Below are 18,159 nucleotides of genomic sequence, written 5' to 3'. Positions count from 1 at the left end.
GAGAGATAATCCTGAGTTCCTCCGCAGCTACAACACATTCATAAGTAGTACATACATGAGAATCCCAATGCTACACGCCCACCTCATCCTCTGGACAGGTTTCATCACTTCTTGACGAGTCATCAGCGTGTTTCTGTCTAAGTTTTCAGAAGATCCATTTCTTGGTTTTATTTTTATTCCCGATCACATATTCCACGTCCGGTTTAGTGTGCAGCAAGGCAGAGAGAATGTGTTGGGTGGCAGATGACCATTGTTGCTCACAGGTTGTGAAGTTTTGACTGATGTGAGACATGATCTGTGCTTTGATGATTCACCAAGTCAGGTGTTTTGCATTATAACCATATCTAGTTTATGGTCACAAACAAACAAATCATTAATTTGTGACCATGGAAACATTATAACCGTATCTAGGTCACAAGCAAATTAATTATTGTGTGATGTGCTCTCTTGAGGAGCTCACAATAAGGGACAAAACCGTGGTGGACGTGGACGGCTCCACCATTCTTGATTTGTGACCTGTAAATCTCAGTTTCTAAGAGATGTGAGTATGCCAACAAAAGCCATCCGGCATTGAAGGTGACGTGTGGTGGTGTACATGGTGTGGTGGTGTACATGGTGTGGTGGTGTACATGGTGTGGTGGTGTACATGGTGTGGTGGTGTACATGCGCAGCATGAGTCATGTCATGTCATGCCGGTGCTATTATTAGGTGGAAGAGCCATTTGTTGGATATATATATATATATATATGTACATAATAGGTACATAATTCGTATGTAGGTACATAATAAATAGCAGTAGTTGCAGCATGACCTCCCATTGTCTCCATTGTCTCGGGTCATTCACTTGCAGTGAGCACAAGGCTGCACTTATTTTCGGATATTTTCATTTCCGGATGGTTTCTGATAGTTCTGTAATTTTTCCCGGCATAACGGATTGGATGTCCATTGGCGTGCAAAATTTTAGGTTTCTACATCACCCGGAAGGAACCGAACATTAATATCAGTCAGTCCGTGAGTCAGTCAATGGGTTGGTGAGTGGTTAGAATGAGATTTATATAATAGATTAGCAGAGTAATCACCCTCGAGGTGGGTAGAGTTTCCACATTGCTTGCTGAAAAAGTACCGTCTGTGTTTGGTTCTGGTGACCGGGCTTGTGGATCTGCCGTTTGGAGAGGTTCTGGGCTGAAAGGATCGAAACTCGATGAAAAACGGTGCCCAGCTGATGATCCGGGCAGTTTAGAAATCAGTTGATTGCTCATAAGTTAAGGTTAGAGCTTCAAATGAAATAGCTTTTGGAAATACCAGTGCATAATATATCTGTGTTTGTGTGTTTATATATGTGGTGTGTGTGTGTGTGTGTGTGTGTGTGTGTGTGTGTGTGTGTGTGTGTGTGTGTGTGTGTGTGTGTGTGTGTGTGAGTGTGTGAGTGTGTGTGAGTGTGAGTGTGAGTGTGAGTGTGTGTGTGTGTGTGTGTGTGTATACATATGTATTGTTAAGTCTGACTTCCTTCTTGGGACTACGGTGCAGGTAATTGGTCTTTATTTTGATTTTATAAGAAGGTCATAGATGTTTGCATGGTGTGAGCCATGAAGGTTTGAGATGGTTTAAAGATCTAAAGGGTACATTCCAATGTAGTTATGGTCTAAAGGGTGTAATCTCAAAAGCATTTAAATGTCTAAGGGGTCTAAAGGAATGCGTCGAAAAAGAAGATCAAAAGTGTCTAAAAAGGGTGTAAAAAGGTCTGAGTGGTCAAAAGCTTGAAATGGTCAAGGGTCCAAACTGTGTAACATGTCTGAAAGGTGTAAGGGGTCTAAATGATTTTAAGGTCTGAGGAAGTCAATGTACTTGAGGGGTGTAAAAGTCAAGAGGGTCTGTCGGTCTGAAGGTTCTAGGGGTCTAAAGGGTATACAAGTTGGAAAGAGTGAAGGGTCTAAAGGTGTCTAATGGTCTTAAAAGTAAAAGAGGGTATATTGTGATTTTAGGGGTGGAAAGGGTCTGGAGGGTCTTAATGGTCTTAAGGGTTCTAATGAGTTTTATGGGGGCTAATGGTTCTAACGGGGTTTATAGGGACTAAGGGTTTTAACGGGGTATATAGAGTGTACAAGGTCTTAGCAGTATTGGGGTATTAAGGGTTTTGTGTGTCTTAAAGGTCTTAATGGGTCTTTGGGTTTTAGGGGTCTTCAAGGGTCTTTCCTCCAAGGAGTCTAAAGAATGTAAATGTGTAATTGCATCCGGAGAGTCTGAAAGGGTTTTTAAAGGTCTAAGGAATCTCAGCAGTCTAAAGGGTCAAAAGGTTTAAAAGGTACGTTGCAATAGTACGTAATTAATAGACGTAGTCATGGTGCAACTCACATTCAAACAGTATGTAATGAAGACATATACCAAGGCGTCACATACGGTTTCACTGACTGTGTTTTTCATATATATATATATATATGTACACACACACACACACACACACACACACACACACACACACACACACACACACACACACACACACACACACACACACACACACACACACACACACACACACACATACACACACACACACACACACACACACACACACACACACACACACACACACACTGTGGTTGACTTCTGGTGACATTCGTGATCAGATTTCTCCAAACATCCCTCTCCTGCACTGCTCCCCAAAGCTCTGGCAGGGTCAGCTTGGTTGCAGCCTTCACCCCATCCATCCAGCACATCCAAGGTGTGCCTCTTGCTCTTGTTCACACGTTTCGTTTTCACTCACTCACCATAGTCATCAAATCATGCAGCTGCAGGTAGATAGCCTCCCTCAGCTTATGTCATTCTGGGTGAATAGATGCTTCCAAAACCAGTCATATTCTGAAAAACACAGAAAATAGGAGCAAACAGGTGAGCCGAATTCTATCATCAAGCACAACATTGCACACGTTGCACAAAACATCTATTTTACAGCCATTTGTCTTAATAAACTACTTTCTTGTTATAAATTGTCACTTATTGGCATTTCGAAATATGCAGTTCGCATAAAATTGCCAATGCTGCTGTTGCCATAGTAACTGAGCATGGCCTGGTCCAAGGGATGGGGTTTCCATGGTGATTAACACGAGAAGCAAGAGATATACCATCAGCGGCATATAATTATTCATGATCCCAAGTTCCCTGGTGGCCACACCGCGGCCTGTGTGTTGCTGAAAATAAAACCTCCTCATTTCAAGCTCCTCTATTTATCATGATGCAGTTTAAACAAACCTTATTTGAGAGCGATGGTGGAAAGGTACAGCGAGCACACTTACAGTTCCTCTGAGCTGTCTAATCTGGGTTTGATTCCCCACCAGGCTAAAATTGTCAGATAGGTGCTTCGCAGGTAGGTCGCAGGTAAGTATGCAGGTTGGGCATCGATGAGCACACCGTTCGACATCCTGATGGACGTTAACCCGTGCGCATCAATAGGGTGTGTTCCGCTAGTAAGCAGCTTCCGATGGCCTCGCAAGTCAGTTGTTCTGGATCAACTGCTTTGCAAGGCGCTCACCTTGTGAATAAATAAATAAATAATCCATCACAATCCTACAACAAAAGTAAAATGTCAGAAGTTGTGCCAGTAATCCATTTGAGGATTGTGGTGTCGTTCCTCCCTCGTTTGGCTGGTTTTTACCTCCATCACCGAAGGTCAAGGAGGTTATGTTTTAACCCCTTTCTGTCTGTCTGTCTGTCTGTCTGTCTGTGTGCAGGATATCTCAAACAGTTGTGGACGGATCCGGATGAAATTTTGTGGACAGGTTCGGTGTGGGACAAGGAGGAAATGATTAGATTTTGGTGAAGATCCTGATCCAGATCCGACTACTAGAATTTTTTTTAGTGATTCTTCACCATTAAGAGATTGGGCCAAAAACGATATGTAGCACGATATCTCAAAAAGTTGTGCACGGATTCGGACGAAACTTGGTGGACACATTGGGTGTGTGACAAGGAAGACACGATTCAATTTTGGTGAAGATCCGAATCCGGATCTGGATCTGATAATTTTTAAAGTAATTCTTCACCATTGAGAGATAGGGCTAGACCGATGTACAGCGTGATATCTCAAGAAGTTGTGGACGGATTCGGACGAAATGTGGTGGACAGGTTTGGGTGTGTGACAAGGAAGAAATGATTCAATTTTGGTGAAGATCCGAATCCGGATCTGAATATGAGAATTATTTATTTTTTTAGTACTGTATAGCATGATATTTCAAAAATCTAATGGGATCGATATGTTCTCATGGATCAGGCATTACCTGGCGGAGAGTATGCGCACAACCGAGTGCCCCTCTGTTATTAATTGCATCTATGTTTTTACATTTATTTTTAAAAAAATTTTTCTTGTACATATACTGTATATCAATATCAATATCAATACATACTAGTGCGTGGCCGTACGTGCAAAAAAAACTCAAACCGCGTGCCAGAAACAACAACCACACAGGCCATTCCTTCACTCTCGCATGCCCGTACATGCGTGGCTGTACGTGTGTGGCCGTACGTGCAAAAAAACAAAAAACAACAAAAAAAACTCAAACCGCGTGCCAGAAACAACAACCACACAGGCCATTCCTTCGCTCTCGCATGCCCGTATGTGCGTGGCTGTATGTGCGTGGCCGTACGTGCAAAAAAAAAAGAAGAAGAATTGTGTCCTCAATCGTGACGTCATGGCACCGTGTCCTGTCCTGTCATTGGTTTGGTAAATAAATGGCCATAACTTGGGAACCACTTTTCTGATTAACAACAAACCTTGAAAAGGCATATCTCCAGGTCCCCAGCAATATACCTGGCAAGGTTCAATGAGATCGGGTCAGTGGTTGTTGAGAAACAGCGGTCGCAGACACACACACACACACACACACACACACACACACACACACACACACACACACACACACACACACACACACACACACACACACGCACATTGCTGGAATTATAGATAGATGAAATGAGGTCAATGAGATGACAAATGAAGGGGTTGAATGCAGACTGCAGAGCAATGAGTAAGGAAACCCGTCGTTGTGAATCATTTTTACCACCAAACTGAGATGTATTTCGTTGGCAAGCATGTTGAGTAGAGCTGAATTCCTTAACACTTCCAAAGGCCACACCGTTTTGACAATTGGAAACAAAAAAAAAGTTGTGCACTTTTTTTGATAAATTATTTTCGGAACAATTTTTCTTCAATAAATAAATAATAATAAATATTGTCTCCATGTACACACCTTTATCTCGTTAGCACCTCTTCATAAACAACATTGCTGAGGAAACAGCGCTTCTTCTTTGTTTCCTCGTCCAGCGCAAGAATGCGGAGGCTGCTGGATCTGCCAACATTTTGGTTTTAATGGCCAATTATTCAATTAGCACCAACGTATTTTGCCTTTTCGCAATGTCGTCGCAAGGAAAAACACAAAGAGAAGAGAAGAGAGAGAAAAAAAACGTTCGTGCAAAAAAAAAAAATTTACTTCCTGGTTCGGAACATACCAGCTCACTCGGATGTTACTGAAATTTATGCACCGTCTAATATGAAAACGATCATAACTTGGGGCATAGTGTTAATCAATAAATGCGCGTAAGAAATCGAGAAATTATTAGAATACACGGTCATCATTATCCGGAAGTCCGTGCGTTGTAACCCGTAATGGGGAACGTGGCTGAGGTTCCCTTCCCCCATCGGCCACGCCCACGCAGCAACGTGTCTTGTCATTGGTTGGTAAATAAATGGCCATAACTTTGGAAGCACTTGTCCGATTAATATCAAACCTTGAAAAGGCACATCCTCAGGTCCCCAGCAATATATCTAGCAAGTTTCAATTAGATCAGGCCAGTGGTTGTTGAGAAACAGCGGTCGCAGGCACACACACACACACACACACACACACACACACACACACACACACACACACACACACACACACACACACACACACACACACACACACACACACACACACATTGCTGGAAATATATATTGCTACGGTGCCGGGGGTCGGCCGCGAGCCGACCGCTCTGACCCGCAAGTCGAGTCGGCCCGACCGATCGCCCGGAATATAGATCGCCGCCCAGATAACTCCGAAGGCAACGGGTCCTTGTGCAAGAACCGAAATACGCCAATGGGCAGACGACGTGGGGTAGGGTCAATTGCCAATCTTCAATTTACCTAAATACCCACGTGATCCAACTACCGGGGTACTCCACCCTCGACGGAACTCATACGAAACAAGCCGCTTAAGCGAGCCTGTCCCGTGCGTGATTCCAAGCGGCTTAATCGCCGAGAACCGCCGGTCCAAATGTCCCCCTTTTACGGCAAACCAACGGCTGTCTAACTCCCAACACACAAAATGCTCAGTAAATGAAAGAATCGACGCGACGAGCTGAAAAACATTTAACAATTGGGGTATTTATTAACAATAATGGGGAACTAGGGAAGCACGTAAGAGCAGAACTATACCGACTACACGAAATGCAATGCAATCATTTACACACACAAAGCACTTAACAGTTTCCGACTTATTAGACGGGCCCACGGACACACGTATGCACACACACACCCAGGAAATGGTGGCTGATGCCTTTAATAACGGACTCCAGCTCGGAGGGACAGATGAGCTGAAACCCAGAACCTATCTCGAACCTCTCCACCTCGTGTGGTTTTCAAGCTGTTCGGACCCGGGCTCCAGCGAGAGCGAGCTGGATCCAATCGCCATGAGCCGCGATCCTTCCCGAGCTCCAGCGAATCCTCTCGCGCTTCCGAACACGTGCTGGTGAGACGAGATGCTGATCCTTCCCGTCGATGCGTCGCTGTCTCGAAGAACCACCTCCAAGATCAGGCCGATGAGTCGCACCAAGCCGGGAACCAAGCGGAGAACAAAGAGCTCCACGAACCAAGAAGAGCCAGCCGAGCAACCAGCTCAACTCTCTTCCGATGAACAAAGCCTCTCACAACACAAACCAAGAACTCCGAGCCGAAAAAGCGAACCGAGCCAAGCAGAACCCAAAGGCCTGCTAAAAGCCAAGCCGAAGCAAAAAGCCTTCAAAAAGCCTCCTCCCTAACCCAAGCCAAGCAGAACCCGAAGGCCTACTGAACAACCAGCCCGAACAAAGCAGAGTATCCCATTTTTATTCCTATCGGCCCCCTCCCCCGCTCCAGGCGTGACTCATGCCCTCGTGCTCCATCCCCCGCCCAACCATGGGTGGGAGGGAGTTGTTGACGTCATGAATCACGGGACGGGAGAGCTCTTCTTCCTATTTGCAGAAGAGGGGAGGGGCGTCTTCCTTTGTGTTGTGATCGCTCCCTAACTATTAAATTTAAATTAAATCACAGCGCTTCTAATCGATTTCTGCCCATTAAACAATGGAAGCTGAACTATCTAGGGAACAAGCACTTATCGACATAACTGACTAAAGGAACCTGGATGTTGTGGGCAATTGTATTCCCAAATTCGTAACAATATATATATATATATATATATATATATATATATATATATATATATATATATATATATATATATATATATATATATATATATATATGTATATATATATATATAGTGGGGAGAACAAGTATTTGATACACTGCCGATTTTGCAGGTTTTCCCACTTACAAAGCACGTAGAGGTCTGTAATTTTTATCAGAGGTACACTTCAACTGTGAAAGACGGAATCTAAAACAAAAATCCTGAAAATCACATTGTATGATTTTAAAATAATTAATTTGCATTTTATTGCATGAAATAAGTATTTGATACATCAGAAAAACAGAACTTAATATTTGATACAGAAACCTTTGTTTGCAATTACAGAGATCAGACGTTTCCTGTAGTTCTTAACCAGGTTTGCACAGACTGGAGCAGGGATTTTGGCCCACTCCTCCATACAGATCTTCTCCAGATCATTCAGGTTTCGGGGCTGTCGCTGGGCAACACAGACTTTCAGCTCCCTCCAAAGATTTTCTATTGGGTTCAGGTCTGGAGACTGGCTAGGCCACTCCAGGACCTTGAGATGCTTCTTACGGGGCCACTCCTTAGTTGCCCTGGCTGTGTGTTTCGGGTCGATGTCATGCTGGAAGACCCAGCCACGCCCCATCTTCAATGCTCTTGTTGAGGGAAGGAGGTTGTTGGCCAAGATCTCATGATACATGGCCCCATCCATACGGTGCAGTGGTCCTGTCCCCTTTGCAGAAAAGCATCCCCAAAGAATGATGTTTCCACCTCCATGCTTCACGATTTGGATGGTTTTCTTGGGGTTGTACTCATCCTTCTTCTTCCTCCAAACACGGTAAGTGGAGTTTAAACCAAAAAGCTCTATTTTGGTCTCATCAGACCACATGACCTTCTCCCATTCCTGGTCTGGATCATCCAGATGGTCATTGGCAAACTTCAGACGGGCCTGGGCAAGCGCTGGCTCGAGCAGAGGGACCTTGCGTGTGCTGCGGGATTTTAATCCATGACGGCGTAGTGTGTTACTTATGGTTTTCTTTGATACTGTGGTCCCACCTCTCTTCAGATCATTGACCAGATCCTGCCGTGTAGTTCTGGGCTGATCCCTCACCTTTCTCATGATCATTGAGGCTCCACGAAGTGAGATCTTGCATGGAGCCCCAGACCAAGGGAGATAGACAGTAATCTTGAACTTCTTCCATTTTCTAATAATTGCGCCAACAGTTGTTGCCTTCTCACCAAGCTGCTTGCCTATTGTCCTGTAGCGCATCCCAGCCTTGTGCAAGTCTACAGTTTTGTCCCTGATGTCCTTAGACAGCTCTCTGGTCTTGCCGATTGTGGAGAGGTTGAAGTCTGATTGATTGAGTGTGGACAGGTGTCTTTTGTGCAGATAAGAAGTTCAAACAGGTGTAGTTAATACAGGTAATGAGTGGAGAATGGGAGGGCTTCTTATAGACAAAACTAACAGGTCTGTGAGAGCCGGAATTCTTACTGGTTGGTAGGTGATCAAATACTTATTTCATGCAATAAAATGCAAATTAATTATTTAAAAATCATACAATGTGATTTTCAGGATTTTTGTTTTACCGTCTTTCCGTCTTTCCGTCTTTCACAGTTGAAGTGTACCCATGATAAAAATACAGACCTCTACGTGCTTTGTAAGTGGGAAAACCTGCAAAATCGGCAGTGTATCAAATACTTGTTCTCCCCACTGTGTGTGTGTGTATATATATATATATATATATATATATATATATATATATATATATATATATATATATATATATATATATATATATATATATATATATATATATATATATATATATATATATGTAGTTGCATTTGGAGACAAGTCCACAAGGTCGTTCGTTTATTACCTCCTCTCCCATGTTTTTCATGAATTTTGCTGTAGTCTCATCGATGCTTGATGCGTTTCCATTTCTCGAGCTCACTTATTGATCCCTCACTTCACATTCAAGAACACACCAAGAGCCGGACAATTAACTTCCATTTCAATTTGAATGTCAACTTCCTTTTCTTCTTTCCCACATGTTCATGCCACCTCTTTCTCACTTCAGTTGGGTCAGTCAATCATTTTCCATCTTTCTTTTTTTCATTGCTTCAACTCTCGGTCCTTATTACCTCCGCAACAATAGGTGGACAGAGGTTACACATTCACGACTGTTTGTCTGTTTGTGAGCAGGTATTTCAAAAAGTTATGGATGGATTTAGACGAATTTGGTGGACAAGTCGGGTGTGTGTTTCATTTTGGTGAAGATCGGATGCAGATCCGGCCTATCTGTGGAATAGAAAACATAAACTGTTCAGCCCGGCAGAGGTATTCGCTTTATCGAGTGTCGTTCTAGTCTTTTTCTGTTGTTGCAGTCTTGTTAGTCTCTCATCCAACAAATCAACTTTACTTTCTCCTGTGCAGCCTCTCCAGCTTCTCACCCTGCACCCTGTCAGCCACATTTCTCTTGCCTTGCCTCCCTCTCCCTCTCCTGGACTTGGTGTTCAATCCCAATCCATATTTTTGACCCTGCTCTGTGTTAACATCTTCCCATTTTAATTTTTTTTTTTTAGAGCCAATTGATTTTAACCACTATTTCGTTGTTCCCCATGTTTTCCTTGCCCATGTTCCCTTTAATAATCAAACAGTGTGCTTGGCCCTTTTCCTGATAGCCTCTTCCAGCCTGCAACACATCTCGTTCAGACTCTCCTTTGTAATTTGCTTTTCCCTCATTGTGTTATTAGCCCTTTGTCTGAACCTCAGCACACCTTCACCTTTCAGCTCTATCGAATTCCATTTCCTCCTGCATGTTCCATTCTTTCTTCCATTCAACTTCAAAGAAGCCAACGTCACAATCAAATCGCACTCTGAATCGGCATCTGTGCCAAGGAAATTGTGAGAATTATTTATACTAGTGCATGCCCGTAGGTGCTGCCAATAGGTGCGTGCCCGTAGGTGCATGGCCGTACGTGCAAACCACAAAAAAAACTTTCAAACCGTGTGCCAGAAACAACAACCACACAGGCCGTTCCTTCGCTTTCACGTGCCCGTACGTGCGTGCCCTACGTGCGTGCCTGTACGCGCGTGGCTGTACGTGCAAAAAATAAATATATATACTTTAAAACCGCTTGCCAGAAACAACGACACAGGCCGTTCCTTCGCTCTCACGTGCCCGTACGTGCGTGGCCATACGTGCAAACCCCAAAAAAAATTCAAACTGCGAGCCACAAATAACTACACAGGCCGTTCCTTCGCTCTCATAAACGACGACTGGATTGGGGCATTGTGTTTATCTATAAATACAAATAATAAATCGAGAAATTATTAGAATACACTGAGTCATCACTATCCGAAAGTGGTGCATGACCATACGGAATGTTCACATGTATTCCACGAATTATCGCTTGTATTGAAGTAACAACTGCTGTGATACTTACACTCACAGAGTTAATTAAAATTCAAATTAAAATCAAGTTGACCTCCCTGTCTTTGCTTGCCATGACATTCGCTGCCATTGACCATTGCCACTCCTACGCCACGGGCACTGTAACTAAGGCACCAATCGATACCCATCGTAACCGGCATGGCACGTGATGTCATCGTCGGCCGGCTGCGCATCGGCCTACGCGAAGTTAAGTCCTCACTCTCCGGAAGTTCGCATATCACAGTTACGATTATTCGCAATTTCGTTTTAATGGCCAATTAAATTATTCAATTAGCGCCAACGTATTTTGCCTTTTCGCAATGTCAGCACTAGGAAAAACACAAAGAGAAGAGAAGAGAGGAAAAAAATTACTTTCAAACAACCACACAGGCCGTTCCTTCACTCTCGTAAATGACGACTGGATTGGGGCATTGTGTTTATCTATAAATGCGCATAAGAAATCGAGAAATTATTAGAATACACGAAGTCATCATTATCCGGAAGTCCTGAAGTTGTAACCCATAATGGAAAACGTGGCTGAAGATCTCTTCCCTATCGGCCATGCCCCCACAGCAACGTGTCTTGTCATTGGTTGGTAAATAAATGGCCGCAGCAACGTGTCTTGTCATTGGTTGGTAAATAAATGGCCGCAGCAACGTGTCTTGTCATTGGTTGGTAAATAAATGGCCATAACTTGGGAAGCACTTGTCCGTTAATATCAAACCTTGAAAAGGCACATCCTCAGGGCCCCAGCAATAATATACCTGACAAGTTTCACTTAGATCGGACCAGTGGTTGTGGGGAAACAGCGGTCACACACACAGACATACACACAGACACACAGACACACACACACACACACACACACACACACACACACACACACACACACACTGCTGGAATTACAGATAGATTACTACGAAATCCCCGTTTTCTCAAGAGATAGTCAATCTGATATCGGGTGTATGTCACCTAATGTTTTTTTTTTCTCTTGTTTACCTTTTTTGTGTAATTTTTAAACCAGGTGTTCATGACCATCAGACTCTTTCTTTGTGAAATTAAACGCTGATAAACTTGAAACTACAGGGGCAGCTCTAAGCTCTGAACTTCCGTCAGAGTTTCAGATAACTTTGGAGAGACACTTTCCAGGATTTTCTTTTATCACCTCGTATTGTAAAACCATTCTCACTTTCCTTTCCCCCAAAGTGGATTTATCCTGAAATCATCACTCCTGGAATCACAAACATCTTTCCATCTCACTTCACAAAGTGCCAAAACATTCTGACTTCAGCTCCTGATGTCCTCAAGTTCCTCATCTGTTTTCATTGCAAGATTTGTTTTTAAATCAAGCCCAAGGACTTTGTGGTGTTATGGTTAGAGCGTCTGCTCTGAGTCTGGGAGGTTTGAACCCTGGCCATGTCATTCCAAAGACTTTAGACATTATACATGCTGCTTCCTTGATGCTCAGCATTTTAATAAAGATAGAGCATTTTTAAATGTTCCAAAAGAATATTGTTTTTATGAAGTTGTTGGGATTTTGGTTGAACACCAATACTTGAGTTCAGTTCAGTTTCCGTTCAGCCTCTCATTATCTGTGATACGTAAAAGATGTTCATGGTTGTAACAAGCAAGTACGTTATTTAGGGTCATGGAAGAACGAGGTGATAAAGGGGAAAAGGCGACGTACTGACACTGGGGCAACAGGTAAACATATGTGCGCAAACCTCCACCTGGCTGAACGGTTCATGTTTCCTATCCCACGGATTGTTCGGATCTGGATCTGGACCTGAACTAAAATGGAATCGACTTGTTTTTGTCACCTACTCAACTCATCCACCAAGTTGCGTCATAACTCGTCCACAACCTTTTGAGATATCGTGCTTTATATAATTTTTGACCTCATCTCGAAATGTGTCAGGTCAGGTTAGATCTGTGACCTGCGACAGGTACCATGTAAACCTGTACTAAACTGTTCCATGGTCGGGTTGGCGGCGACTAAACCGTCTCCTCCACCAGGTTTTCTGGTGAGGAGGGTGTTTGGATATGGACACCCAGCAGGATTAAAAACAAAACCTGTCAAAGGGCGGAGGAGCTCCTTGTGAGCCAACGGCCATCCATATCTAGTGCCCAACTGTGTCTGCGGACGTCCTCCTGCAGTTGGGTTACTTTTTATTAGGAGGTTGGTGGCAGGATTTGCACTCCGGCCACCGTAAAACCCTTCATTCCGCAAAACACAAAAACACAAAAAAATCTGAAAACCCACTCCGTGGGAGTACCTCCTGTGCAGCTTCCCTTCGCAGGGCAGCTCACCGGATGACGGGATTGGGGCAAAGCCATCGGGACCCCCAATCTTTGATAGGAGGGAAACCACGGGTAACATCCCTGGGTCAGATTGCGGGAAAGTGTGTCGGAGTGGTGCTGAGGTGTCGTCCACCAGACGGCGGTCTCCTTGGGTTAACCTGAGGCGGTCCCTTCGGGTAGGTGCCTGGAATGTCCGATCCCAAAGAGAGGATGATCACCTGTCTCTGTTATCATCTGATCTCAAGCATTTGGACATTGGGATTGCAGCTCTCTCTGAGGTTCGGAGACCGGATTGCGGCGAGATAATGGTGGGTGGTTACACGTACTATTGGTCTGGTCGCTCTGATGGTTACCATACCCAAGGAGTTGCTGTAGCTGTGTCCAGTGATAATTGAGGTAACACCGGTCAACGAGCGTATTATGAGATTAAGGAGTCGTCACTCCTCAGGTGTCATTTCCCTGGTCTCTGTTTATGCTCCGACTGAGGCGAGTGATCTCACCATGAAGGATGCTTTCTACGCCACGCTCGAGTCTGTGGTTGATCAGTGCCCCAGACGAGATACACTTCTAGTCTTGGGGGATTTCAATGCATCGACTGGAACTGATAGGGATGGTTATGAGGTGTGTGTTGGTCCCCATGGGTCAGGAACTATGAACCAGAATAGCACTAAGTTCCTTGACTTTGCAAGAAGTCATGGACTTAGGGTGGCTGGTTCATGGTTTCAGCGCCCACAAGCTCATCGCTGGACTTGGTATTCCAACGCTGGCGGTGCAGCAAAGGAGATTGACCATGCCTTCATTGATGGTCGCTGGAGGATGATCCAGAACTGCAGGGTCTACCGGAGTGCTGAGTTCCTCATTACTGACCACCAGCTTGTTGTAGCAATTCTAAAGCTGCACCTTAAATCCTGGAGAATGGTACCATCCCAGCCTAGGCTGGGTATTGGCAAGCTCAGGGATGAGAGAGTAGCTGAGGAGTTTTCGAAAAGACTGAGTGGACACTTGGGGGGTCTGGGTGCTTTGGGGGGTCCTGAAGAGTTGTGGAGCGCCTTCAAGACCACCGTCCTTGATGTTGCCGGTGGATGTCTTGGAACTCACCGCAGGGCAAAGAAGAATTTTTCTCTCAAGGGACACTGGATACCATTGACCAGAGTCACAGGGCCAGGCTGAATGGCAGAGCTGAGCTGCTCAGGGAGCTGAGGCATAAAACTGTACGTGCACTGAGGGTGGACAAGGAGGCCTATGTGCGAGGAATCTGTGAGGGGGTAGAGCATCACCTGTGGACAGGTGATTCTCGTCCTGCTTACAGGGGAATTTGCGCATTGCGTTCTTCCAAGCCCATCCCTCGGAGCACTGCAGTTCGAGCAGAGAGTGGTAGGCTCTTGACAGAGGAGTCTGAAGTGAAGGCCCGCTGGGCCGGTTACTTTGAGCGGTTGTACCAGGCTGATCCCCCAGTTGTCGAGTTGGACGTCAAGGGTGTTACAATCCCTGTTGCTGACCCTCGAATCAACTGTGGTCCACCTTTGCTTGTGGAAACACGGGCTGCGGTGAACCACTTGAAATGGGGAAAAGCTCCAGGGATCTGTGGCATCCATGCCGAACTTCTCAAGGCTGGTGGAAATGCTGCACTCGTGTCGTTGCATGCAGTTTTGTGCTCTGCCTGGAACACAGGCATCATCCCAACTGACTGGAAGAGGGGCCTTGTTGTTCCTCTCTGGAAAAGGAAGGGTGATCGCCACGACTGCAACAACTACCGAGGGGTGACGCTGCTCTCAGTGCCGGGCAAGGTCTTTGCTCAGATAATTCTTGATAGGGTTCGCCAACATCTGCTTGAGCGCCAGCGTCCAGAGCAGTCAGGCTTTACACCAAAGAGGTTAATGATTGACCGTATCCTTGCCCTTCGTGTCCTCACCGAACGCAGAGGAGAGTTTCGGCATGGGCTGCTGGCAGCCTATGTTGATCTCTGTAAAGGGTTCGATTCAGTGAATCGGGATGTCCTCTGGAGGATTCTTGGTCTTCGTGGGGTGCCACCAAAACTGATCGATCTGATGTCTAAACTCTACTCTGGTACTGAGAGTGCTGTGAAGTGTGGTGGTACCATCTCTGACTTATTTCCAGTTGTTACTGGAGTTCATCAGGGATGTGTACTTGCCCCCACACTTTTCAGCACTTGTATGGACTGGATTTTCGGGACAATTTCGGAGAGATCTAGCTGCGGTGCATCGTTTGGGAATGTCAAGATCTCGGACCTTGATTTTGCAGATGATGCAGTCATCTTTGCAGAGACTTTAGATATCCCTTTGGGGGCCCTCGAGGTACTGAATGAGGAGTCGGAGCCGCTGGGATTACGGGTTTCTTGGGTTAAAACTAAGATCCAGGCTTTCGGTGACATCTTGGATGCTGCTGTCCTGTCTGTGTCTGTTTGTGGTGAGGATGTTGAGGTCGTGGAGAGATTCACTTACCTTGGCAGTGATATTCATGTCTTTGCTGGCTGTGAGTCAGAGGTCAATAGACATCTGGGTCGGGCCTGGGGAGTCATGGATTCACTGGATCATGGGGTGTGGCGCTGCCGGTACCTGTGCGGGAGGACAAAAGTCCGAGTCTTCAGGTCCTTGGTACTTCCTATCTTGCTCTATGGATGCGAGACTTGGACTCTCACCAAGGATCTGAGATGGAGACTTAATTCCTTTGGTACCAGGTCTCTTCGGAGAATCCTTGGCTATCGCTGGTCGGATTTTGTGTCCAACGAGCAGTTGCTGAGAGAGACTCGGATGAGATTTGTTACCTGCATGGTCCGTGAGCATCAGTTGCGGCTGTATGGACATGTGGCTCGTTTTCCTGACGCTGATCCTGCTCACCCAGATTCTCTCAGCGAGGGAGTCTCATGAGTGGTGGAGGCCAGTGGCGCGACCACGTGCCTCTTGGTTGCAGCAGGTTGACCATCATCTCAAGGAGATGGGGATGGGCCTGGCATCTGCCTGGGGGATGGCCAGACAGAGGCCCCTGGAGTACCGGCGGAAAGTGGATGCAGCGAAGCGCTGTTCTGGCACATGCTCCCATACCTGACCTGACCCTCTAAATGGTGAAGAATCACTGAAAAAAAAAAAATATATATATATATTCGTATCCAGATCTGGATCTTCACCAAAATCAAATTGATTGGTCCTTGTCACACACCCAACTTGTCCACCGGGTTTGGTCCGAATCCGTCCACCCCTTTCTGAGATGTTCTGCTCACAGACAGAGATGGGTGAAACACAACCTCCGTCCACCTTCGGAGGTGAATGTAAAAATTGAACGAAGAGGAAAAAGAGAAGAGAGGAGGAGGTGGGAGAAAACACAGTAACCTGCAAGAGGAAGAGGGTTTGAATGTATAGGGTTAATGAGGGTAGAACCTGCAGGAAGATGGTTTGGAAAGAAGTAGTTAATGTGGGTATAAAAGATCATGGTTTGGGATGGGGGATGATCTGAGATAGTGGTGAATAGTTGTCTTGAAGACCTGGAGGGAAGAACGAGATTGAAGAGGATGTGGAAGTTGGTTGCACAGGTGGGAAAAAAAGACGAACAAATGAGTGGAGGTGAGTAGTGATTCTGGATTTAGATCGTTTCACTAGAAGGGGGTTGATGATGGACCATGTGCGCCCTGCAGGAGCTTGGGGGGTGGGGGCAGGGGACAAAACATGGAAAGAGCAGAGGGTGCAATACCAAAAAGGAAGAGGTAAAAGACAGCAAGACCACCGACTACCTTCTCCTTTCTACCTCCTCTTTCACACCTCTTCCTACAACCTTTTTCGAAGTAAAAAAAGCACAGGACTCACTGCTTCATCGCGACAGATTTCAATGTTCTTGAAGGCTTTGGTTTCCACGGCATCAAGCTGAGCAAGATGTGAGGCAGGAGCGCCAGCCCAGAGGGGAGAGCTGTACTCCATCAAACTGCGGATGAAAGCCTTGTAGATGAAGGGGAGCTCAGGTGTGCCAAGGCAGGACTTTACACGACGATGGACGATGCTTAACTTATTTTATGTACTAACAGTGATCCAAGACTCATGGAGGAGCTTCGCCAAAAGTCCCATATAGCACAAAGACAATAGTAGTCGTCATTGTACTTTAACATAAATTACAAAGACATGAAGAGACAACGGACAAACACATATGGGATATGGGATTTGAACCCAAGATCCATGTACTATAAGTCAGGGGTTCAGATGTTACCACTAACCGGTTGACCCACTGTGTACATATTGCACATCTTGAGTATCAGTACACAATGGTCGACTCCTTCTCGAGATCACAATTGGGATCTATATTGGCCACAACCTAAATGCTGATGGGACAGCCGGCTTTATGTGTCCATTCAAAAGATGCCATACTCTGAGATGTAGCACTACCTGCTGATTGGGTGTACCAATCAGACCCTGTCGGGGGTATCGAACCGGACAAAATGACCAATAATTAAGCCAACCTGAGTTTTATACTTCTGTTAATTTCGGGATAACTTAAGGGAGGGGTGAGGGGTGGAGGTGAGGAAGAGTGGTGGAGGGTACCCGTTTGGGTATGTTGTTTGCAAACTAAATTTCTTTGAGCAAACCTGCCATGTTTCGACGATGCTTTTCGCCAGTTCAAGTGCGATCATGATCTGCAGGTGGGGTTAACTCTGCCCGTCATCCTTCCAAGGTCGGCAAAAATGAGTGCCAGGATCACGACCTGCTGGTATCCTGTGTCTGAGTGGCGACCCGTCCAGGATTGTGTCCAATAGCCAAGGAGACCGCTTAAGCAGCACCAACGCTCTGCACAGAGAATGGTCCCATTGGATGGTCGGATTGATGACTCCATGAACCAATTTGAATGGACTTCAGGTTCCATCACCTGCAAACCGCTCCGATGATCGGATGACGGACCGTTTGCCATGTTGTCGGTTTACGTTGTGGCCGTATACAGTATCTGGCTGGGATAATGAG

General features: G+C 45.4%; 1 protein-coding gene across 1 annotated transcript in view; it reads left to right on the top strand.

Moving 5' to 3' along the window:
• Positions 1-521: 521 nt before the first annotated feature.
• The window catches only part of LOC147011072 (phospholipid-transporting ATPase IB-like), a 169,486-nt gene continuing 151,848 nt past the window's right edge, over positions 522-18,159 (top strand). The window contains exon 1 of the mRNA XM_085859049.1: positions 522-541. The gene's annotated coding sequence lies outside the window, so the exon portion shown is untranslated. The remainder of the gene's footprint in view (positions 542-18,159) is intronic.

The sequence above is a fragment of the Eptatretus burgeri genome, chromosome 16 (assembly GCF_056783735.1).
Source record: "Eptatretus burgeri isolate ZD-2024b chromosome 16, Ebu_testis_v1, whole genome shotgun sequence".
NCBI lineage: Eukaryota > Metazoa > Chordata > Myxini > Myxiniformes > Myxinidae > Eptatretus > Eptatretus burgeri.
This window is presented reverse-complemented; position numbering and strand designations above follow the sequence as displayed.